Source organism: Bombus vosnesenskii, unplaced genomic scaffold (genome assembly GCF_011952255.1).
Source record: "Bombus vosnesenskii isolate JDL3184/JDL3185 unplaced genomic scaffold, Bvos_JDL3184-5_v1.1 scf7180000013339, whole genome shotgun sequence".
Taxonomy (NCBI): domain Eukaryota; kingdom Metazoa; phylum Arthropoda; class Insecta; order Hymenoptera; family Apidae; genus Bombus; species Bombus vosnesenskii.
Genome location: NW_022882976.1, coordinates 260,678 through 286,700, shown reverse-complemented (window position 1 = coordinate 286,700; position 26,023 = coordinate 260,678). Strand labels below are relative to the sequence as shown.

The 26,023-nt window shown below is 37.8% G+C and overlaps 1 protein-coding gene across 6 annotated transcripts in view; it reads right to left on the bottom strand.

The window, feature by feature from the left end:
* LOC117236055 overlaps positions 1-26,023 on the bottom strand; it is a 395,835-nt gene that overhangs the window by 109,400 nt on the left and 260,412 nt on the right. The window contains exon 1 of one of the 6 annotated variants that reach the window (XM_033498670.1): positions 18,009-18,032. The exons of the other annotated variants lie outside the window; for them this stretch is intronic. The gene's annotated coding sequence lies outside the window, so the exon portion shown is untranslated. Of the gene's footprint in view, positions 1-18,008; positions 18,033-26,023 lie in introns of those variants that run through there. 6 annotated transcript variants of the gene reach the window in all.

The following is a 26,023-nucleotide window of genomic DNA, read 5'->3' as shown; positions in this document are numbered from 1 at the left end:
GGCGCTCCTTTGTCGCCGTCTGATGCTGACGCGCCCGTTCAATTTCGACGTCAACGAAGGTGTGAAACTCGTCTTTAAACAGCGACACGTCGAGCAAAGCGTCCAGACCCTCCAACATTCTCTCTTTCTCTACGAAACGTTTCATGTTACTGTGTTCGTTCCGTTAATTGTCATAGATTTTATTTAACGTTTATCGTACGTTCCGCGACTTGATTTACGCGATTTTTAATATACCAGACGACGAAGATACACGTTATTTTAAATATTGCACGACTCTCTTTAAAACTTTGCGTTTTTTTTTTTCAAGAATTCATTGGTTTGAGTTTAACGGAGAAGAGGCTTCCTTTCAAGGTTTCAAAGATACAACTTTTTAACTTATGTGCTATTACATGAAAATCTCTGAATTCGATTTTTATGTTCCGAAACATCACTGAGAATGCAATGCTATTTCAATTTTCGTGTAATTTGTTGAAAAATCCCAAAATTTTGAAGAATTTATCGGCTTCAGTTTGTCGGATACCCTTGAAGTTTTCACAATCAAAGTTCTGTTGCATAATTTACTATTATAAGAAGACTTCTTGACCTGATTTTTGTCTTTCGAATCAATATCGAAAGTTAAAAATTCTTTATACCACTACCAGTAGACAGGAACAACAATAACTGAAAGAATTTTTCTGTTTTTAACATCAAAGTGGATCTGCCAAATAGAAGAATTTTTTCCATCCGTAAGAGACCGAATCAAACGAACTCGAAGGGAGATATCGAACGAATGCGTTCACAATCGCGAAGAAGCCGGCGAAACTCACGACTTAAATGGGATAATTCGTAAAGTGAAAATATCGTTCGGATTGTGGCTTCTCGTACGGAGATTTAATAGACTTTCGACGCGAAATATGATCGCTTTGCATACGCGAGAGCCTGAAGCAAGGGTGTCCTTTGCAGAGCGGCTGCCACTTACTGCAAAGCGACTCACCCTAAAGACGACAACGGCTCTTTGGTGTCGAAATACGTGCGAAGCATTCGTGCCTCTAAATTCGAACGCCTCAGGTTAACACCAACCTCTCTCGCTTCCACGATCATCCCCTTCTCTCTTCATCGTCTCGACGCGTGCAAACGCTCGGCTCGCGTATTCCTTCAAAACGCGTTACCCATAAATCTTAATGAACATCGAGGATTTACGAATCATTTATACACGTTGCTGGAAACTCTCGGAAGATTAATTGAACTCGTGAAATGAAATGTCGAGATACGAGTCGGCAGATTTGTGGCGTGGGAAAGATTCAGTTTGTTTGATCAAATAGTTCGAGCAATTTGATAGTTTCTCGAGTGATTTAGAACACTAAAATGGACATAATTTTAACGGTGATTTGTATAGGAAGAAACGCTGAAGTTCTTGGACCATCAAGCTAATTTTGGTTGAAAGTATTCCTTGGCCATAGTATGATTTTTAATCAGTTGTAATCAATACGATTTGTAATCAAGTGTAAACAATTTGTAATCAGTTAATATCGAAAATTATCAGATAATATTGAAAAATTAATCGAAGAAATAATATTACACAATGAGAGTACTGCAGAGATCGATTGCGTGAAATTAAGAAATGGTATATATTGTACATATTCAAAGTGTTTTAAGGATTTTCGTTTAGGTTAGAAACCGGGTTCAGATGGTCTAACAGATTCAGTTATCACATGTCTGACTCACTAGTCGAGGAACTTGACCGTGTCAGCATTATTCTACTGGTAAAGTGAACAAGTGTTAAAAAGTCACGTTATTTTGCGTATTTATTTTATCAGTAACGTTTATAAAACGACCTAGTTCGTCATCATTATGTCAGAATAGGGATGAGATTAATAAATTGTAAATTAAATGATTAACATATGAGCCCTTCGGAAGCCAATTCGATCAATTCTACTTTCTATTGCTATCATGTAAGTACATAACGAATATTCAATTCTCAAAAAACCAAGGACTTTCATAAATTCATTCATCGGAGGATAACATAAATAATGGCAAATTATAAGGCGAATTTAAAGAACACTTTTCAAAAGGTTTTCTTACATATCATCACTTTTTTATATTCTTTAATTTATAGAATCGATCAATGTGGCTATTAAGCGATTCATAATGTCGAACTAAATTTTTTGCTAAATATTACTATTACTGCTATTTATACTTCCTCTATATTTGTTATTTTTCTTTAAAAGCATGAATACACCAATAACCTATCATTATTAGAGCTATGAAAACTCAAGTGAAACGACCATAAACGGAATTTCTAACGGTACGATCGTTTCCCCGAGTATCATTTGATCATACGTCCGAGACATGTTGCAACGGCCATCTGCCTGATTTACGTTTAAATAAACTGGACGTTATTTTCTGAGCGCCCAATAGAAAACGGCGTACGTATCGTCGTTGAACATGTTCGGTTCTCGATGAATTATTAGTCAATATCGTCAGATGCAAAACCGTAAAATCAAAGCGGCGTTCACGTCGCCGACACGCGTTTTTAATTTCCGCGTGCAAATGCTGGTGAGCGGCTTTAAAGGCGAACCCCAAACTGGAGAGGAAAGCCACCGCCGCCCTCTGCAAAGCTCGTCTCACTCCTACGGCGCGCGGCTAATGAAAATCGAACGATCAAGAGCTGGAAAAGGCGATTCCCATTCGAGCTATTTTCCCTTTGAGTCGCGCGCAGAGCGTCAGAAATCGAAAAAATCTCGTCAACCGCGTTTAACGCAGGCTTCCTATCGTTGGATAAAGTATTCCGTATGGGTAACTTATTGGAGAAAATATTGCGCTTTAATTTGGTTTCAGTAATGTGACTTTGGGTTATCGAAATCAATTCAGAACTCAGACGAAAGCGGTTTAAGGGAGATTTATCGGATGTAGGGTGGAAATGGATTATTTTTTGAAGAGTTACAGGGATTGAAGTTCTCTCGAATAAAGAATTGCTTCATATTTGAATTCTAGTATGGACAATCGAATATCCATTTCTACATCTTTCTTCTTATCTTTCAGTAAGAACGTAATATCCAGATGTTCCATCGAAAGATTTAAATATCGAAGCTTTAAACTTACACGTTTTTTGGATAAGCGCGACATTTTGTTCATATCAAAGAATACTCTATTTTGAAAACTTTAAGTAACAACTTCTCATATTTAAAAACGCTCGAGAATCATACACTTATACACTTGTCGGACAACGAAAGTGAATTTTGCTTATTTAAAAAGGATTAAATATTTATTATGGAAGTTCTTAGTACTTCAGCCCATTTCATATGTAAATTCCCTACATTTTTACATTTGATTTTAAGCACGTAAAAATCCAACTAGTATAAACCACTAAATCTAAAGGAAGAAAAGAGAAAACGCTATATACCTTCCACGTATCATCTTTTCAATAGTCACAAATCCACTTTTTCCCATCATCGCCATCGTAGCGGACTGAAAGAGGTCACGTGTTACTTGCACAACTTTTACCAAGCTTCATCAACGTGGATTACTTTTCTCTCGAATGGAAACCCGGCCGTTTCTCGTAATACAGTTACAGGTCGACGCAGAGTATCGCGGCGAATAAAACACACCGGGACAAACGGTAACGAATCGTCGTTATAAATATCGTTTCGCCAAGTAGGATGAACGCTTAGTCCTGGCCGACCGGGCATCGCCAGTTTGTTTCGCGTTTCCCTCTGGTATCCGGGATCTAAGAAATATTCTGCTGCCGTAGCGGTAAATTATAGCAACGTGTCAACTGGTGATAATAAATCGCCGTGCGCACGTTAAAACGGCCGCTCGACGAACGTTAAAACGCACCGGCTGTAGAATCTGCGATCGCGATCGGTATTCCGTATACGTATGTTCCTTTGATACCATAATCGCCATAATTACTACCCGTTTTCTTGGCCCACTGTTCTTGCCTCGACAACGATCGATCCGCGTAAAATTCTGATTGCGTGTCGGTATCGCAATTTTACAGGCTGTTGTAATTACTCGGTCGTTAATTGGTCGAAATTATTTGATAGCTGCTGGAGATTGTCGAGGTCGATGGGGTTCGTTGGAACAAGGAATGGGAATGTAGAGAGTGGTGGCTAGAATCTTTGGTGTGGCTTGTGGAGAAGAGGATGGCCTTGAATAATGAAAATCTTTGATCAGGTAGATATTATACCGGCTGGAAGTGATCCAGACGCTATGATCGATTTATAGTAATAGGACGCGAGTCCTAGCGGAGTGTAATTAGAGGTAAAATTATTTATTCGAACTTTAGCCACGAAATATATTTACTGCTACATAGGTACATTTGCCATATTAATATCACTGCTTGGATCAATATCGAACATTTTTCTATCGGTTTGGAGGAGCTTTTGTACAATCTGCTTGTAATTGAAGAATTGAAGAATTTGGAGATTAAGTGCTTGTCAAACAACGAAATAGTTCTATGATTTTGATAATTGCAGACGCCAGTCGAAAATTAATTTAACTTGCCAATTCATCTCTCAGTTTGTAATTGAATTACACGAAGACAAATAGTATCTGAGTATCTTTGAGCAGTAAATTACATACATAGAACAAGTAGCAATAACTTTTATTTTTATTTGTATTATCCTGAAATTTGAAGATTAAAATTTAAAGTAGAACGTAACTTTCAATTTGTCAATTCAAATCTTTTGATATTTAAAAATTGTTTTAATGATGAAAAGTTCTGTGATGAGAAGGGTAGGTACGTTATAACGAGCAAACTTCCTGTAACCTCGTTACAATTCAGCCGATCATCCAGCATGTTAACATTAATTATCAGTAACGCGAATCGAACTCGATTATTACGATCACGGTATCGTTATATTGTGCAAATGGGATGATGGTCGCGGCGAATTGCCTCACAGCCATCGATGTGCAATGCCAGCGGTCGCTTTCTATAGAACAATGCGACATCACGGCTATTATTTGTAGCGAACCGGAAGAGCAAGTTGACTCGCGTCCCATTAATATTAATCAGTGCTTCGCTCACGTTGATAACTATCTTCCTTATCTTCCTTATTTTCCTTTCTAAACCATATGAAATATCTTTGTTAAAAAAATAAATAAATAGAAAAATAAGAATAAAAATAATGTTTTATTCGTCAAAAATTTGCTAGTTTGTAGCGGACAAGTAATCGCAAATTTTCCTTTGTAAATTCGATTTTCGACTAACAAGTTGATTAAACACGAAGATGAAGGGAATTGGTAGAAATTATCGAGTAGGTGCTCGCGTTGAGTAATAATTAAAATAACAGACGTTCACTCGATCTATGCTGAACGTCTGTTCCAAATTTACTCGAAATGCACCAAGTTAGTCAACGCGTACCTAAAATATACACGTGCTCCACATGCACGAACACGCCCAACTCGTTTGCATGTAAACTATTTGCAAGAGCGAGTATCGCCTGGCATTCACGTCGACCGAAATGCAACACGTGCTTGCTCTGGTCGGCCCGCTTGAAGAACATTCGGATCGCATCAGAATGTAACTAAACGTCTGCTCAAATTTAACATATTTGACCAAATGGAATTTGGCAAACATGGAAATCTTCATTTCTGCTAAATTAAAGTACATTTAAATAATTTCATTTAACATACTTTGCAAATTTTAATATTTTCGATAAGCGAACATAGAGAGATTCATGGTTGGAGGATGGTGACATTTCGTATACTTTGAATATGCAATTCTTCCATAAAATACTTCACTAAAAATAAAAAAAGAAATAAAGAACTTTTTAATAACTCATATCTTAGTCATATCTCAGGTCTTTAACGCAGTATCCTATGAAATTATTTTTCCTAGCCTTTCTTCTCAAAACAAATTTCTCTTACATTTCTTTCAATTCTTTTTCCAATTACTTTCTTTCCCCAAAAGAATACTTTCTTTTCCCAAATTAGATCTAGTGCATTGTTCTTCAATATCTACCCAATCTAAAAATTTCCCTCTGCTATCTCTTCTTCTCCAAAAATATTCTCTTTGTATTTCAATTCCTTCGTAATATATACATATACTTTCTTCTTCCACATTAAATCTACTTTAAATAAGATAATACTAAACAAAATAAATAATCCTGCAAATATTTAACTCAATACCATAATGTATTACACGATGAAATTCCATGAACTCCAGAAACAACTTAGAGTCTCTCGATTCACCCTCGCCATTACCAACTAACCGATACCCAGCGAATCAAAGACAGGATTAGTTGATTAGCCAATTTAACGAAGATCACGAACGCGAATAGCCCGTATTCGTACCGGCTCGATAGGTCCAGCATCGAAATCCTCTTTGCCGTTTTCGAACGCGGCTCCTAACTTTGATCCTGATTAGCGTGGGCTGCCCCCATCGTAACGAGAGCACGCTTTTAGGGCTATCGAAAATCTGGCAAAAAGGGGGGCCCATCGTTGCTACGCGTGTTGCTCCACGTTATGTACGCGGAAGAAGGCTCTCAGATGTTCTCACGTCCAGCTGAGCTTTTCGGGCCGATAATTAGGTGGTGAAAAAGCCAGGGAACAGGGGGGATGAGACAAATCAGGTGGAAAACAATGTACTTCAAAGGCCTATGTACCTCGTTACGCTACTGTTCGAACGCTTTCTTTCCTTGATACACGGCCAAAATAACCAAGAACGACCGTTTTGCGTTCGTTCAGTTCGTGTACAAAGGTGAAAGAAAATTGAGGGCCGTTAACCTTGTGCAAGGAAACAGGAAATGTCTTTTTGATCAGCCGGTTTTCTTAGCTGGAGGTTTAAGGATATGGTGAATTTCAGAATTGCGAGAGGGTAGTGTGTTTTACGGAGAATGGAAAATTCAATCGACGATTCAAAACGATCTAATAATTTAAGATTTATTTTGATTTCGGGGATTATCGAAATACTTGCTGGTTTGATCAAATTTTACGAATGAGTATACCAAACCCTAAATCTGATATTTTTTGACATTCGAAGTATCATTTTATCATTTAATAGCTATGTTAATCCAAAAGTTATTATCAAATGGAATAACATTAACGCTTGTGTTATATGAAATTTCAGTCTAGTACATATTTTTTATTTTACATATTCATTAAATTAAACGTAAATAGCGCAGTTAAGTGCTATATTATTATTCGATATTGACTGGAAAGTAGAAAAATGATCGTTCCTAAAGGATGCAAGTAACGTTGCTATGGCTTCAATAATATTAAACTGAATTGTTATAGAACGATATTACTAAACAGATATATCGTACAATAATTGAAATCTCATCTATAATAAAATTCTTTCTATAGTCTTTTAAATATTTCCGTATAAATATTTGCTCGTCCAGACATCTTAATCCTTTCTCATCCTATACCGAACGACCAACATCAAAAGCCAATCTTCACTCCTTCTTCGTGTCTCGTAAAAGATTTCTCAAGATCATCTAGCTCCTTAACTTGATTAATTTTCGATATTGCCAACAAGGTCGAGATTCACGTCGGAGAATGCTAGAACGGAAAAGTGACAACGAGTTAAGCTCGTGCAGCGTATTAAGTTCCGCGGATATCTCGAGGGCTTCCGCGAGTTTCGCATAGTGAGAACACGGCCAGGCTGGTGCAAAATTATGCAGGAAATACATATGTACAAGGCACTCTTGTATATTGGCCGTCGAGGTAGAAAACGCGGCCCACCCTGCGCCTTGTAAATACGCCTGCAAATACGGCTAGAATTATCGTTGTCGTCCTCGTCGTCTGCAGACTTTGAAACTGTTGATGCGTTAATGCAAATGCAGCGCCGTTTCCGGTCTAGCGTTTGTCAGAAGATCGTACACGCCTTCTGAGAGCGACGGAATTAAAGCGCAATTTTTAACTTTTTTTAAGCTTAAATTTTTAATCGGATGAGATTGCAGAAACGGAGAATTTAATATATTCGTTGCTACTGATGAAAGTTTTGCGTCGATTTAATTGTTTTGGTAATGTTGCAGATGCAACTGCTGCAATTTGTGTGTGCGTTTCGATAAAATGGCTTAAGAAGATAAACGAAATATCGGGTAGTGTGCTGGAACGAACGTTATTACATAAAACGGAAACATTTTTGAAGAAAGAACGGAAGACCTTCAAAGGCTTCGGTGAATATGTTAATTGGTAAAGAATGATCGTGAACAAATAAATAACTGAACATTTATAGATCATAAAATTACAGGATTAATCTCGGAGACTTCATAATTTTGAACGTTTCATTATGCTTCTGCAAAGCTTCTCAATAAACCAAAAATCGGCTGGTCGTAAAACGATCATAAAACGGTCATAAAACGATGTTCGGCCGATTTTAGACACGAAGAGGAGAGGTATGCGAAGCTGAAAGGGGACAACGGAACCTGAAGTGCCATTCCCGACGAGCTCCTTCGCTTTTCTGTTAAAAGTCCCGGTAGAATCGTCTTCGAGGGCCGTTACAGGGCCGAGAGTCAGCGGGATGCAAAGGGGGTCAACGAACGAATCGTTCATGCATGATTTTTCCACGAGTGCTCTCCATTACCCGGTGAACGCTTGGAATTCGTCTACCAGCGCATAAATCTCCATCTGCTTAAAAGCATCGGCCACGCACAAAGAGAGGCAAGTCGTTGTCGGTGGATCATCATCTTCGATCGTTTTGCGAACAATAATTTCCGGTATGTTCGCATAGTAATCCTTTTTTCTTCATAGCAATTGTCTGTGTATCTGTTTGATCATATATTTAGGATCCAAAGTTTTATCATTTTTGTAGAAAATTCCTATTAAGTTTGATTTATCAGATAAGAAGAGATAAATTGACCCTCCAAAACAGTATAACACTAGATTAAACAACAATTTTCTTTCTAATTTAATTAATATACAATTTAACTTTTTCGACAAGGATTCTTCTTTTAACTGTAATATAATAATGCGAACTATAACACGCTCATGCTTGAAAAAAATAGGTTAATCATAATTCTTAAAACGGGATATGTAGTAGCATTTATAACGAGATCCCATGTCTCAGTATGTCTCAGTGGTGAAAGAAACAATCCAATCCACGTTATAAAACAATCCAATAATTATTCTAAAAGTTATCTCGTGATATATTGTACCGTCAGCCTCACGAGGTTGAGAAAAGTTAGCGAAATATTCACCAGAAAATAAAATATTAGAAATGTGAATATACGGCTAGCAAAAAGCAATTATGCATTGGGAATTCCACGACTTCGGAAATAGAGAAAAGGCGGCAGAATAGTACCGATAAAAAGAGGAATAGAAATCCGTTTCACGCGATTCGACGGCGGCTTCCTTTCACCACCGAGGGACTCTATTACCGCGCTCTGCAAACAGACGTTCTTGGGGACGTAATAAAGTTAGAGAGAAGCAGCCAGCGGTGAGGCAAGGGAAACGCAGTGGTAGGTGGACGAGGCTAAGGTGGAACCGCAAAAGTTCAAATTGATTTTGCAAAACCACGGTCCGCTTTATGTAAATTCCAGCGGCGGGACACTTCTCGACTGGAGGGTGTTTTCATGGTCCTTGGCTCCGTAGTCGTCGCTGAATTATGACCGTGATTTCCGGCGAGATGGACCTTCCGGTCTGGCAGAAGTCCAGTGCTTCGAGAAAGTACGCGGATAAATCAAAAGCGTTTTTCGTGGTGCACCAAGGCGTTAGTTTATTGCCATGTAAATCATCCGCGTACAGCAAGAGACACGTCGATCGAGGAAATAGTACGCGCGACCGTTCGTCATCGTCTCTTCTCTGTGACGAGATAAATGTCACGACTTCTCGATACCGATGGTGACACGTTTCTGAGAGAACAGCTTGTGATTTACTGTATCTTGGCGCTCCTTTTTTGCTCTGTAAGATTTTAGAGTGGGTAACAGCGAGTAGATGTTTACGTTGATGAGTATCGATCAGTTTCGACACTTTTACGATGGATAATTCAAGGATGGAAAGATTCAAATTTCAATTGGACAAATTGTTTAAATTATCGCTGGAGTTAGTAGTTTCTCTTCGTTAAAGCACAATCGATGCTTCTTTCATTTTACAAAAGAGTTTTAACAAATTTGCTAAGATTCGAGCAACCACCAATTACGTTTTGCTTTCACTATTATTTATAGTCCTGATAACTTGAATTTTAATCATCGTGTGCTATATGAAAAATTAAACTTCTTGATGCAATTGAGACTATATTTATTTCAGTCTGTGAGGTCTGCAATAAAATTTACGATTTTAATGTCGTTTAATTATTATTTGAAAGCTATTAATGATAAAATTAAAGATAAAATAAAGAATATTATAATCTACTGTTTTCAAAATTTATTCATTTATATTTCGTCTGATACTTTCCAGAAACGTCGCATACTTTCTTTGTCTTTGCAAGAATTCCAACTCACTCCATAGGTGGTCTTCTACGTTCGCGGCGTGTAGCGAGGAATCTTACATAGACACGTTCAGGCTCTGTGTTATATTGCATTTTATTACCCCACCGTATACTTGCCAGAAGTAATAGTACGAAATTTATAGGCACCAGCCTTATAACGTCTCTTTCCATGCTCTAACCTATATCGACACGTTGTTATCTTCACTTACTACATCCCGGCAGGATTTCATTTCGGTTATTTATGAAACTGACTCCACGTTATTTCGTTAAAATGTATCACACGCTCCTATCCTATAAAATGTATGTGATCATTTTGTTACTCTTATGTCTCTTTTTGTCTGTCCTCTTTAGGTATATCTTCTATTCGAGTTTCAATAAGTTAGAACAATTATTTTAATTATTATTTTAAATATCGAAATTCGTTCAATTTCCTTAACATCCTCGCACATAGAATAACTCAGCTCGAAAATTAAAGAATATATAATGCAAATATCAATTTTTCATATTTATTTTATAATTCTATAACATTCGCGCTATTTTAATTTAAAAGGAAAGAAACATGTCCATGTATCGCTAGCTGCTTAAGTTTTATTTTACAAAACTACTTCGACCAATCTGCTACGATTATTAATTGTCGAGTAACATTAATCAAACTTTGCTATCTATTTAGATATATACTGTCGGTCGAAACTTTGCAATCACTACTAGCATCCCATCAAATTCAACGATTCAAGGAAAATTTTAGCTTAGAAATCTATTTTTTCAAAAAAAAAAAAAAAAAAAAAAATTTTAATAAAGAATCTACTGCAGCAAAGAATTTTGAATTAATGAGACTATTAGCAGGAGATTTATTACGAGTTCTAAACTTTTGACCGATAGTATATAGCGTGGTATGTGTACACATAATCCTTCATTAATATTTCTGTCACACTATAATAAAACGTCAACGTTCGTCTGCTGGGTACCACAGCGTGAAACCATAATCTCTCGAACGGTACGAGCAATTTCTTCTAGCGAAAGCAATTCAGGGGCAGTGAACATCGAAGAAGTTGGCACGTATTTGTTTGGCGAAACGGAGAAATCTGTATGATGCAGACGACCATAGTCGAGTCGGCTATAAACGTTGGCTTCGCGTAGAATATATCAACCCTTTCCAGACAATGTTTCGCTTTATAAGGAAGTTGTGGGGAACCTACGAAGAGTCCCACAGGGGATTCAATCCTCGAGGAGAACGCCGCCGAAATTGGGAAGAAAAATGGAAAATGGGAGAAGCCGGGAACGAGAGCGGGGAAAAAAGAAAATAGAGGAAGGTCAGGCAAAGAGGAATGGAGGAGAACCAGCCGCAGCATACGGAAGAACGCGTCCGATGACGTAAAGTATGGTTAACGGTGGAATGCCGAGTACACAACGGAAATGAAGAATTATTGCGGAAAGGAGTGCTTAAAAAATTTATTCGTTGAAGAATATGATTTATATGGCATTCCATCGGAGAAAATCTAGGAATTTTAGAGACATAATTTAACTTGAATGTTAAGCTCTTTGACTCAGCTTCGAAATTGAGGAAATAGAGAAGTTTGTTTGATGAATTGAATTATATAAAACATACAAAGAATTTTCTGTGAATATAATAACTCGTCGATCAATTTTATATAAAACGCAGTCAAGTATCTTTTTTTTTAATCATTTTCGATTTATGAAGCTAAGAATCGCGAAGAAGCCATCTTTTCTATTTTCCTATTGAAGATTCAAAGTACTTGGCAATTTTGTGTTTTGTATAAATCGATGAATGTATTCGGTTCCTTCTGCCAATTATTATTTAATCATCAAATGTTAGACACGAAAAAATATACTCATAACTTTATACGTAATAAATTACACATTCCTAATATCGAATTATACGTAGGAATCTAGTAATGTTGAAAGTGTTCCAATTTTATGTTTTTATGAAAAAGAGAAAAATGCTAAAGTAGTTTCGAAATGACAAGGTATTTCGACAAGAATTGATTCGGTCGAATGATGAGACTTGCAGGGGGAACACGTTCGTCTGAGCAGGGAAGACAGTCGAAATAACAAGAAAAGAATCGGGGAACAAAGAGACGACAACGGAAAAAGAACGATTGATGAAAGTAGCTTTCTTGAATTTGGCATCTGCGTTTTATTGCGCCACGCAACCCTATAGAAACGTCGAATACACCACCGGGAAACAAAACGTTGGTCGCTTTTGTTCACCTTGGCGAGCAAATCAACTTCCATAAAATAAGTCCAATTTCGTATTCTTGTAAAAACTCTATTTTGTAATGACACTACTACAATTTCTGAAGAGCAGCTTTGTTCCTTCGAATAAAAACGTCTCTGTTCGTCGCTGAATTCATTTGCAAGGAAGTAGAAAATGCACGACCATGTGTCCAAAAATTCACGAAACAATTGATTCAGTAATCCCAGAAATGTTAGAGAAATTTTGTAAATAGTCACTGACAAATTCTAATGACTCTTTAACGATACAACGTTATTTTAAACGTTAACGTTACATTAGAATTCTCTTTGTTATTACCAAATCATAATAGCTCATCTCTTATTCTGTTGGTACCACATCCACTTTTAATCATTCGCTTGTGCTCATTTACGTTTCATAGTACCAACACATTGATATTTTTCACGGCACAGGGGCATGTTTTAGGCATTCGATGCACGATTAATCCTATTGTATCCAATTTTATCTTATTTGCATTTGATGTCAAAAGGCTTTTACTGGAAAATAAATAAATAAATAAAATGAAAGCACCCACGAGCCTAAAAATCAACAAAAGGAGTCGTTGCTAAGTTTATGATGCCCTAGGGAAAGAACGCATATAATAGACTCTTCATCGTTCTTGCCACAAAACCCTACGGGATAGAATACGAGTATCGAGTCCCTTCTTCACGGACTTTCTTTTTGCAAAGAAGTTGCGACGACCGGGTTTCCAAAGCGTTCCTAGGGGAATCGATCTCGCGGAAGGACGAAATTCTCGAGCAGAAAGGATACAAACGGAAGAAGGCGCAGATGTAGAGATTAGAGAACGATGGAAAGCGTGGAGGAGCAAAAAATCTTCTACCCCTCGATACGCTTCTTCTCCGCGGAGATATTTTAATTTTACGCCCCTTCTAAGCGACAACGTATCGAATTCCATTTGCCAATCTTCTCGGTTTCTCACTGTCATATTTCAAGACGAAGAAACCATCGAACAACCAAGTTTGTCCAAGTTTCGAATTATTATCGAGGTGATTATGTCTTTTATTTCGTCCGTAGCTAATTAGCGGATACTTCAGAGAGCGGATCGTTCGCTCTTGGAAAACTTGGATCGGATTTTTATCTAGAAACTTCGCTCGAGTTGCATTGTTCCGCCAGGAACAAAGGACTTTACAGGGATTTCACGTTTTTTTTGTTTTTTCTGAGAGAAAATTGAGTTGCTGAATAATTTATGAAAGGCCTGATATTCGGTTCTATAAATAATCTCGTGTTTTAAAGTGGACAATCTCAGGAAATTTGGTTTTGTGATTCTTTTTTCGTTTCCACATATTAATTCGTCGCATATATATTTTTTTAGTGGTAGATGAAAAGTATATAAATAATAAAAAGATCTTCAATTTTTATTACAGGTTTCTTTAATTTTATAATATAATCTCTCTTAAATTTCGTTACGAACTTATCGAACGACTGAATACTTTATCAATATCTTTCTTATTATATCCTTTTTCAACTCCGTTCCTAAAATATACACCCTATACAGTTAAGTCGACGCGGACAGAAAGTCAGTCGAAACGGGTGCGCCATTAACTAAATCAACATTTACTTATCCTATTTTTGCCGCGGAAAATTGAGACCATATCCTTAGCGAGTGCTTGTCGAAGATTGTTTTGTACATATGGGAAACCGATACGTGCAACATATTCTACTTAAACCTCATCCCATCCAAAAACGTTGGAAACCAATCAACCCTGCTGCAGTCTTCAAACAAGAAGACTTTTACTATTTCTATTGAGATATATGTAATTTTGTGTGCTACACTGGATTAGCCGCGAACTAGTGATACACATATACGAGTATGAGTGTGTGTAGGAGTATGTGCGTGCGCAGCGTCTCATAAAACAGAAGAATGTAACTGTTCCGTACGCATGGTGGTAAAAAAGATGGTGAGACAAAAAGAATGCTACAAATCTCTTATATCTACCTATCTACGATTATCTTGTAAATCGCATATTAAAACGCATAAACTATATTAATATCATTTTTATATGTAATGTGAATGTTCCCATACATTTATTTCGGCGACTAAGATCCACAATTCTCAACAATTTCATTCAAATATTTACTAAGAAGCTTAGTTTAAGAAGAATAATGATCACGTCGCTTCTCCTTCAAACTTAGGGAACCTGTTGACGAAAGAAAAATACGATTAGGTGAAAAACGGGATCTGGAAAAACACAGCAGGATAAAGAAACAAACCTATCGACAAAAGTCAGATATTAGTACTATTGCTTTTATTTTTATTTTTATTAGTATAGATATATAAAGAGCTTCTTGTAAAAATCTTGCCTAGGAGCAATCCATCACTCTACTATTATTAATCGTTCAGAAGATTCGAGCTAACAAATCAAATCAAGTATTGCTACAAACAAATATTTAAAAAGTTCTAATGAATACCTAACGATCTCGTCAAGGGTGCAACAACAGCCATGGCAGTGCTATTAACGATTAATCGTTTAAAAGCTGTTGCCTCGACGCAACCTTAACGAACGCTTTAATCAATCTAACGTAAATGAATTACGCTTCTCCGCGTTTCTTAAGAGCTCGCGTCGTTTCTTATTCACGACAACGGGAGTCCGCAACCCTCTTAAGTCATTGGCGTCGAGAAGCATTTGAAAAGACCCTAATCTCTTCTCTTCCTTCCATCGCATCGTCGCCAGTATTTTCATCGTAATAAATCGAATGCAGCAACGCGACGCGATTTAGCGGCCATCCATCGCGTTCATGTGTTCGCCTATCCATCAGTGATTACCACGCAAATATATTCGGCGCAATAAAAGATCTCCGGTTCGATTTATAGCAGCGAAAGTGGCGCTTTATTGGCGCTATCGATCTCGCCGATCCCGGAGATTCCCTGCACGACTGTTCTGCACCGTTGATACCCGTCGAAATAAGAGGGATTCGATGTAGCAGGTGTCGCGGGTAAACTGACAACGGTGAAATATAACGCGCGCGAGTTTAATGTATGAATAACTGTAGATAATTTATCTTTTTATTTCGATTTTCTTTTTTCTTCCTCATCTTTCTTCCTTTTGTATAGCGCTGGTGGTGTTGATGGCGATACGTTATCGCCTTATTTGCTGGTTCGCGCGCGTATCACGCGAACTGGCTATTTATATTTCGCGTTGATGCATCGGCGGGTGTGCTAACATTGAGATTTTTCAAATTTACGTTGCTGGAAATTGGACATCGTTGTATGGTAAATAGGATGTTTGTACTTGATTGCTATTTATATTTCCTTTTTATGGTGTTGCAGCTATTTGTGTAAAGAAATCGAAGGAGTTGTTGCAATAAGGAGACACTCTTTGCATACTTTCCAGTAATTCGAACAAACTAGCGAAAACCAATTTAGAATCAATCGAAATCAAATTATTTTTTGAACTGGATATACGTAGCTGAAGAAACAGAGCCTAAATACATATTTGTTTCATCCATTAAATTTCATGAAATAATAAATACTCTACTTTGAATATTTTACATATATTCTTATATGATATATATGCCACGGATCTCTGCACCCTTAAATTTCCCTAAAACATAAACTTTTCCATAAACATCCGCAGTCTGTAATACTGAAACGTAACAATAAAATACCCTAAACAATCGTACCAATCTATCGACCCTATCCTGACCGGCAAAATCGAATAGAATCTCGAGAAACTTACTTTATCCAACGACAATCTCATCCAACCGACTCAAAGGACATATCCATTACTCGACACCCCATAAAAAGCCGTAAACTTCCAGGAAACTAGGGTAAACTACCCCAACTTGTCTTCCACTTTTCGCATCGAACAGAAAATATTTGTCGTTTCTCAGATCCTGAAATCTTCTCACGAAATAATTGACTCTGGTGGCGGACGAGTTAGACGTTGGTTGGCGAAAGGGCTCGAGGGGTGCACCTTTAAGATCGAAGTCTGGGCGGCAGAGAATGAAGAACAATAGGGGAAGGATGAACGAGGAGAGTATGGGAGGGAGTGAGCGGTTTAGAGCGAGGGGATTCGAGCTTGTGTCATGGGTTCTCTCGGGCTTCTTGGTGGAAGGCCTAGCGAGAGATAGAAGGGTGAAGCGACTCGAAGGGAGGCTAATAGAAATGAAGAGGCCGCCTGTCGTCAAGGCATAAAGCCGTAAACTGTACAGGTGCCATCGTTCTCTCGCTGCTTTCGCAATTTCAAAATATCGAACGGGGAACAAACCGACAGATCCATAGAGTCTTTGGGAATTTTGTTTAAAAAGGTAACTGATCCTGCTGTTCTGCTTAGTACCGTTTTACATTCCTACATTTTCCGATATCTTCTTTCGAAATTTGAATTCACGAACAGTGTGAAATATGCAAAGATTTCAACAATATTTTATACAATATTAATAAAGATCCAACAATATTTTAACAATATATATCGAGGTGAGAATTCTTATCCCGTACTATGCAGACCATAGGAGAACAGCGGGATTAAATATTCGATGAAACATAGCTTCGTGGCTAACATATTAATGGGAAGTATATATTCTTGTTTCGTTCGATATGGGAAATTTCCAGTTCTTGAATAAACATTCAATAGAATTTGTCGGAATTTATCTAAAAATTCAAGTGAAAAGCTGTCTGTAAAAGTAAGTAAATTTCAAATTTTCTGAAGAGCTTCGAAATTGTCGATAAAAATGGAAATTCTGGAAGGAACGTTTGGTATTCGAAATAATACTCTTGAATTGGCATCGAATCGACGGGAAGAGGGTAGTTCACCCTCGAACGGATAAGAAATACGTTTCACGAATTCTCCGTATCTATCATTTGTTTACGAATTCCATCCAAAACTTTACTAGGTTATATTTCTTTACTTAAAATTTCATCTAAAAATATCGTGTTTTAAATAAATAAAAGCCAGATCCACCGCAGCTATACATTATTTAAAGCCTCACGACGTTTTTCGCTTGGAATTCCTTCAAATCGAAACCTCCAACTTCCTCAAATTCCTCTTCTTGTCTCAAAATTTCAGCGAAGAAGACGACGTTTCAAGCATCTCGAGAAGAGGAGGAAAGTTTCAACGGATTTCTTCCCGACTCGATCTCTTTTTGTTCGCGGTTCTGGTGCAAAAATGGGTGAGACTTAAAAGATTTAGTGCTTCCTTCGGTTCCGACACTTTCCTCCCTTTTCTGTCACTCGTGCGTCTCGCGGATCCTCCAGTTATGCAGATTTCGTGGAAATTCCCGCCGAAAATTGAAATCTCATCCACCGCGGGGAATACTCCCTTGAGATTACGTTCGCGTACGAAACAATCACAACTCATCCCTCTCAACCCTGTTTCATTATCGAAAAAAAGACGACTCTTTGTCTTTTGGGGGATACGAATACCTTTCGTGCTTTGATCTACTCACGTTAATGCACGCTCGAGACGTCAGGGAAGAATTTGTGATGCTGCAGTGGCAGCTACGTACCTGAAAGCAGAAAGAAGATATTGTTTTTTTTAAAGGATATAAACGAATAAAATGTGATATGAACTCAAGAGAATTTCATACTAATTTTTTTATAAGTAACTCGTTGAAATTTTAGATCTGACCTGAGATTAGTGACTATGTTCGTCTAAGAGATTGTGAATGGCAAACTAAATTAAGATGTAAAAACAAGTTCGTCGTATGAATTCCATAGAATCGAATAAAAGAAATTATATGTGGAGAAGTGAATAATAATAAGGTTGCGTAGATATTGTCGAGTTACGGTGATGAGTTAATCCCTGGAACCTGTTTCCCAAGCTACAATGTTAGAAATCAAACTCTAACACGAGAATATAACGTAAATTGATTGAAAAATATTGCAGATGGAATGTTATACGTTTGCGCAATGTCGTCTTTTAATGAGAGAAATTTGCAACAGAGTTCTCAACAGCTCTTCTAAGCTGTAAAAACGCATTGTGTAAAGTCTCACGATGTCGAAGACAAGGCAGGTCGTCGTCAATAATACACCCGATTTAATCAGAGGGCGCGTGTCGCCTCGACGAAAGTACGGCTCAATTTGGTGCCCAGATTGCCTCTGGCGATGACATCTACGAAATCCTTCGTCCCCTGCACCAGCAAGATCCTAGTTCGCGTATACGTTTAACGGAGATAAGTTCTGGTGAAAATGAGCCTTGAAGGCACGTGGTCCTCTCCCTTCGATGAAACGAAAGGAAAAAAACACAGAAGTAGACTTGCTCCAGTTACCCGAAAGGGTTAACCAAGTTTCGTTACGAGGGTTGAAGATGCGGACGGTAACGGAGGAAAACAGGTTCCCATCCGTTTTGACGTAGGCCAGCCTCGTTGACCCTTTTGCTCGTCGACGTACTGCCTAATCGTCCTTAAAGACTCCTCAACGAATGATGAATCGCCGGTTTAACGAGGGTTCCTCTGTCAGTCGTAGATGTATCGGTTTACCGATCATTTCTTCGGCTCCTGCGGCAGTTTCTGTTCTGCAGTTACAGATTAAGTTTGGACAAATCGCGTGTCTTCGTTTCGTTAGTTTTCCTAATGTGTCTGTGGTTACTTGGTTCCATAAATGTCGCACGGGTTTTCATAGATCAGATTCTGCTTTTGGGTAGAGTTTTCAGATTTCAATTCTCATCGACGATACTTACGCAATTCAGCTGAAATTTTTTCGACAAGATTTCGATCGGGAAACTGTGGGGACTATCGTTTATTCTTTACTTTTTTTTATAACTCTCTTATATTTTATATTTTATAACTATCTTATAACGTAAACAGTTCCTGACAATTATTTATCGTACATTTCGTGGGTCCTTATCTTGTATAAATGCAAAAGTCTAATCGATTGCCTGGTTTGCCTGACGATCCAGCCCGATTATTGCATTTTGTATGAGATCAACAATGTGCCAATATTTATGAATAGAGCTGTATATTGGCACATTCACTTGGCACGTTCACGTTCCACTCAGGAATGTGTATGGATCGAGGAAAAGGAAACCAGTTCATCAAACAATGGATCCGGATAAAAAAAGATTGTACCATTCCCTCTCAGATATTTCGATCAACCTACTTTCATCTTGACTATACGTAAAAAAATCGTGGACAGGGTATGTCAACTATTTTTCATGTTCATCCGACCGGCTCTCGTTTGCTTTTCGTATTCACGAGACTCAAAAAGGTATTTCATGCGGATGTACCACCTAAAATTAACATCTGGAACATCCAAACAATGAGAGCTTCGGGGTATTCAGACAATAAGACACCTGTATCCGAGATCAGTCTCGCTGATGCCAACTCGAACTAGCTGCTATATAGGATACGAAATCAATAGCGTTTAGCGTCATTACGTGTCCATTCAACTTTAATGAATGCAATTTGTATTTTAACGCGTTCTCAAAGATCGTCGCAAGTCGACGTTTCCTGTGTATTTCCCTACGAAACCACGGCTGAATGTAACGCTTTTCAAAGTTTCGCCGATAAAGAACGTTCGCCTTTATAAAGTTACAAGCAAGTTTCAAGGCTTTCGTTTGAAACGCTACGTATATGGAACGTGGACTGCCACTCCGAAGCTTTAAGGTTATAAACTACCTACGATGATAAAATTCTTCTTGGGGTAGTTTGAGATTTACGAGCGGAGCATAATTGATCCTCGTTCCATGTTTCTCTGGTGTGCAGTGTCCTTGTGATTTGTTGCTTCTGCGACATTGGGTATAATAGGTTGTTGCAGGACTCTTCTTACGCGAATGCAGAGGAATCTCTGAAGAAACACGGATCGTTTAATAAAAAATAATTGTAAAATAACTGGTACTTCTCAGAAAACATAAATTCTAAAAAATATATCTGCAGTTACTTTCGTCCCTGAACTCGGACAAACTTCCCAAGAAAGAGATGTTAAATTTATATCAGTCTAAAATAATTGCCAATTAAACTGAGAAGTTTAATTATTATAATCGGATCTAACTAGCCACGAACCACGAAAAATCGATCCCTCCCATCAAATAATTAAATCCAGAGATTTAAAAATTTCCTGAGACGTCTTGGTGTATGGCGAAGCCAAAAGCAAAATTACAACAACGCTACAATCAATACAATTACCTCAGGAAAATAGATCGTTACATATTTTTGCTAAAGCTTTTTTTTATTTATCCGCATATATTTTACAATCGTCCTGACGAAATGTGCCAAACTCGATGAAACTTCCCAAGTAAGAAATCCTAAATTTATATCACCTTAAAGATATTATCGATTAAGTGAAAAATGAAATTATATAGTCTAATCTAACTAACCGCAAACCAAATGAAAATAAATCCTCTCGTGAAATATCCAAAGACCTGGAAGCTTCCTGAGGCGTCTTGGTGAATGGCGAGAAACCAAGGATCGACCATGGAAGTCGAGCTCCTTGAGACTTTCTTTTCTTTTTGTTCACGGATGGCGGCCCCGCGGCTGTGATTGCATTCAGGAAGGAAGCCCGAACGACGATTATGAATCACCGATTCGTGTAATCGGTGCCTCGTGGGACTCCGTTAAGAGTCGTCGAGCCTGGAAAGAACCCTGGCCGTCGTCATCGTTCGCCGAACAACGTGGGAGGATACGGTACGACGAATATCGCGATTCACCAAGGCGCAGAGCCCTTGGTTTCAGCCGCAGGAAATGGAAGATCAATATGTACTCTCCTACTTTGCAGTGTCTTGTTACGCGAAAGAGATCCACGGTTACTCGCGCGCGACGATTCCTTCCTCTTGCGCGTGTTTGCATGTAACAACGTGCACGTGTATTCAAATTAAACGCTGCTGATGAAGAAAGCATGCTTGTCGCATGCTTCGTTTCACGGTAGCAATGACTATTCTTGTATACGGACCCAGCCTGTGAAATTGTAGGGTGCAGAGACTAGGGGATGTCCATCGTGTAGTTGGGAAACTTTGATTGGTTACGCTAGGTATCCGTCAGTTGATATATGTATTGTTATTTTTAGAAACTGGAAATTGAGACCGTGGGACTTTGGAAATTTCAGAACGTGGGAATCGTGGAAGAAAGAACGGAATGATGTGAAAAGTGGGTCGGAAGTGGGTAAAAAAAATTGTTATACGTCGCAAGTAGCGCAAAGGTAAGCTAGAAGCAAGTAGAAAATTTCAAACGTACAAGTATTCGATTCTCAAATTTTCAAATATTCAAATATTTAAATCTTGCAATTTCCGACCCCGCAAATTTGGATTGAATGTTCCAAGCTTCGATCTCACAAAGTCCATGAATATCCAAATTTCTGATCTCTTCAATTTTTTAACGGTCATATTTTCCATCCCCCAAATGTTTGAATTTTCGACTTTCCAAATTTTCGAATTTCTAATTTCACGACGGCTTGATTTTTTGAATTGGTTCAAATCTTCGCTCTTCCAAATTTTCTAATTTTCACGGACTGACTATACTAATTTCAAATGTAATCTCCCTGAAATCTCTCCGAAACGTTTAGCCTTACCGAATCTTATTACATACAAGGAGAATAGGACTATTTTACAATCCCTTGCACGAATACCGGCGAATACCAAGGTCTATTATACGCCGATAAAGAGATCGAAACGTATTCTCACCGTCTCCCGCTCTTTACTTTATGTAAATACCAACGCAATCTTTTGCAAATCAAGGAGGAAAAATATATTCCTGGTGAAATACGTTTCGAACGGTGGAGGTTCGAAGAGGTTTACCAGAAGAAGAATACAGCTTCCATTCTGCCCTGGCAAACGAACGATGTACACACTTTCCTCCCTCTACGCAGACAAAGAAAGATTCCCTGATCGACTGTTTCTACTTTTATATTAAAGCAAACATCGAAATCTGCTTACTGCTTGTAACACAAAGTCTCGACGAATACTTTCGTTGAAGTATCCAAGAAATAGAATTGTAATTATTCAACGTATTGATGTACTCTGATTATTTCTACCCTTCTAGTTCTTTAATTCCGAGTGGCTACACAAATGTTAGCAGTATTTATTATAGCATTTACATACTAATTAATTAGGTAGGAAGAAACGGGAATACGTGAAAAGTGGGACAGAAAATCCTAGAAAATTTGTAAGCCGCGGACGGATAGAAACTTTCAAATTGTTAAAATTTCGGGCGTTGGAAATATTTAAATTTTCGAAATACAAATATTATATTTCGAATCGTTAGTAGTATTTTCATACGACTACAAAAATCTGATACTATGAAGGTTAAATACATATTGGAGGGCGAAAGAAAGTTTAAAGGCTGAGCAGTACAAAACGATTATAATTGACAAGAACAATTAAATTATGAATAGATATATTATAGATGACTGTTGTCAACATATGATATGAACATAAAAATGTTTAGTACAACAAAGTTACCATTAATGTAGTGCAGTTATTATACATAAGTATGAATTTTAAGCTTCTTTTTGTCTGCCACTGTGTATGGAAACTGATAAAAAGCTTTAATGGAAAATGGCGATATGTGTCGATGCTTCTTGTTGATGCTGCATTCTTCGCGCGAAATATACAAATTACATTGTCAAATGCAAGTACCGAACGATTCGGAATTATTCCAAGCACGAATGGAATGAACACGTGCAACTGTTCGTTGAATTCCTCGTGGAGAACACATCAGAAGTTCATGTTACATATTGCGCGGCTGTCGAGCGAGTTTGACCGCACCTTAAGGGTCACGGTCCGCGATGGAGGAGGCGAGTTAGAACTTCCGTAAGTAATAAAATATTCGACTGTCAGGTGTACAGCTACTCGCTCGACAAGCAGTTTACGAGCTGCACGTTTCGAGAATACTGTGAACCTCGGTTGTACTATTTCCATTTCTGCTATTGAAAGCACCGAAGAAACTGGCAGTTAAGTTAACCAGGTTCAGTGCTATTTGTAATAAAAGTAGAATAACACGAAAAAGGCTTCTAAATAAAAAATATGACCATGTTTAAGAAGGTGATCTAAAAGAGAAAAAATGATATCATGTTAAAGATAAAATATCCCAATAATATAGATTATTAATCATCAGTCACTGTACACTTTGATGTGGTCAACTTACGAACACATGAAAATGGTATTTTGTCTGGCGAGGGATTAAAGACGCGAGTTTATCAGAAATGGATGATATTAAGATTACTACATCACAGTTAGTAATCCTCCTAAACAAATCTAATATCTAAAAAATCCTAAACAAACTCAACTGATCTCAATAATCTTCAGAATCGAAGAATCGACATTTGACTGTTCAAATCTTAAGCTATTCAATTACACAAAATCACAATAAGAATTCTATCTTCGATTCTAAACTACCAACAATTTCTTTGATCGTCCCTTTACATCCTGACGAAGCCATCATTAATCATCTATCGAGTCTGAACCTAGCAAATCGCAATTCAATTAAATGCTACGAAACGTCAACAACAAATAAATCGACGTCACTGTTGCCTTCTCGCATATCGATTGACGAGCGAAAAAGAAGACATAGAAGAAGCAGAGGAATTCTCGCTGATGCGGTGGAAAAGATGATTTCTTCTTTAGAGAAGAAGAAGGGATGATTCAAGCACAGGGGAAAAGAACTTTGATTTCGTGACATCAGCTTCTTCTTGCGAGTAGAAGTATTTCATTTGGTTATATCACGAGGGGCCGTAGTAACCGCATTAGTCAAGCTGTCGTGCTTCGTTCGAGATCGCTTGTCAGTCGATCCTTTGACAGGGGCTGCTGGCCCGGACAATAATTTCATATCTCGGAAAGTGCCGGCCAATCTAGCGCGCATCGTTGCGCTTCGTCGCCTCCACTTGCTTTCTAGTCGATGAATATCGATATTCCACCCTTATTACTTTTCTTCGCGGTACCGGTTTTCCTGGCTCTGTCCCTTCGATCTACGATGCGCGATCGACGCACAATAGTTATTATAGATCGTTCAGATCTGTGTAAAGTCACACGTATGAAAGTTCGAAGGATTCTTGAGAGTGGAAGTTTGGTTTTCATTTTCTTTGGATGACAGCAGTGATTTCCGATAATTGGCTGATAGAATGTTTGATGGATGATCCGGTCGTTGGTTTTGTGCAGCTCTTTATTCGAAGCTTTTTTGGTGTAAAATTTTGCTTGGAAATTCATACAGAAATGATTTACACATATACTTTAGATATCGATTTATTTAAAATATGTTTAGAGTTATTGAATTAAATATTTAACGCTTTTACATGCTTTCTAAGATTAAAAAATATCCTTACAGCTTCAACAGATTTAGAGTAAGATTGAGAAATAAATATTCGAAAGGTTAAAATGTAAAGTATCGCAAATTATTTAAAATTTTTAGATGATATTGATATAAGAATTAAGCTGCATATTATTTAAATGTGGGTCTTATCTGATTTATGTAAGAGCTTCCATTTTGTTTGCCTTACGAAAATCCCTCTATACGGGGGAAAAAGTAAGCTTATTAAACTCTGTAGCATTAACGAAATTACGGACATTCGTTTGTTTGCAAATGTTTGCTTATCATATAAATTCCTTCACTCGTTACGCGATCGTAATCAGAAGCGTGACCAGCACTTTAGAAAATTATGACAAGCCATGCGGGCGAGGAACGTCAGAATTCGTCGGCGAGTACCAGAAAGCCTTTGTGCATCCTTCAAGCGAACTGACAGATGAACAACAAAGGGAAAAATACATAGGGAGAAAAGATAATTGTGAGGGGGTGAACGTAGCTGCGAGGCTGTCGTTTGACCCAACTAATTCATCAATGCGCGGCAAGCAAGGAAGCAGATGTTGCTCTAATAGAAACTACGAAAATGAAAACCCTCGAACGCGTTTTTGTTTCTGAAATCCCACGGAAAATGTATAATCAGTTTTTTCAAAGGAAATTTTTGTATATTATATTTCGAACATTCCAAAGACACAAAGATTCAAAGATCAAAGAATTAAAATTTGCAAAGATTCAACGTTTCAAATATTCAAAGACTATTGAGATATGTATAATTTTGTGTGCCAGACTAGATTAGCCGCGTAGTAGTGACACACGTATGTGAGTATGAGTGTACGGAAGTATGTGTGTGCACAGTGTCTCGAAAAACAGATAAATGCAACTGTCCTGTTAGTAGTGTGGTATAGAAGATGGCGAGACAAAGAGAGTGCTGAGACGCGTGCAAATATATATCGACGAAAATCCTGTAAATTACATATTAAATAAATATGAAACTATTTGAATATCTTTTCTACGTGTAATGTAAGTGTTCCTATACATTTATTTCGGCGATTAAGATCCATAATTCTCAACAAAAACTCCAAGATCCAAGGATCAAGGACAATCTTTAATTTCAGAAGACTCAAAGATTCTAAGCTTCCAGGATGCAAAGTTTCAAAGGTGTAAGTATTCGACAATTCGAAAGTTTAAGTCTACCATTATATATTAAACAATTCTGTATTCTATATAAATCTAAAATT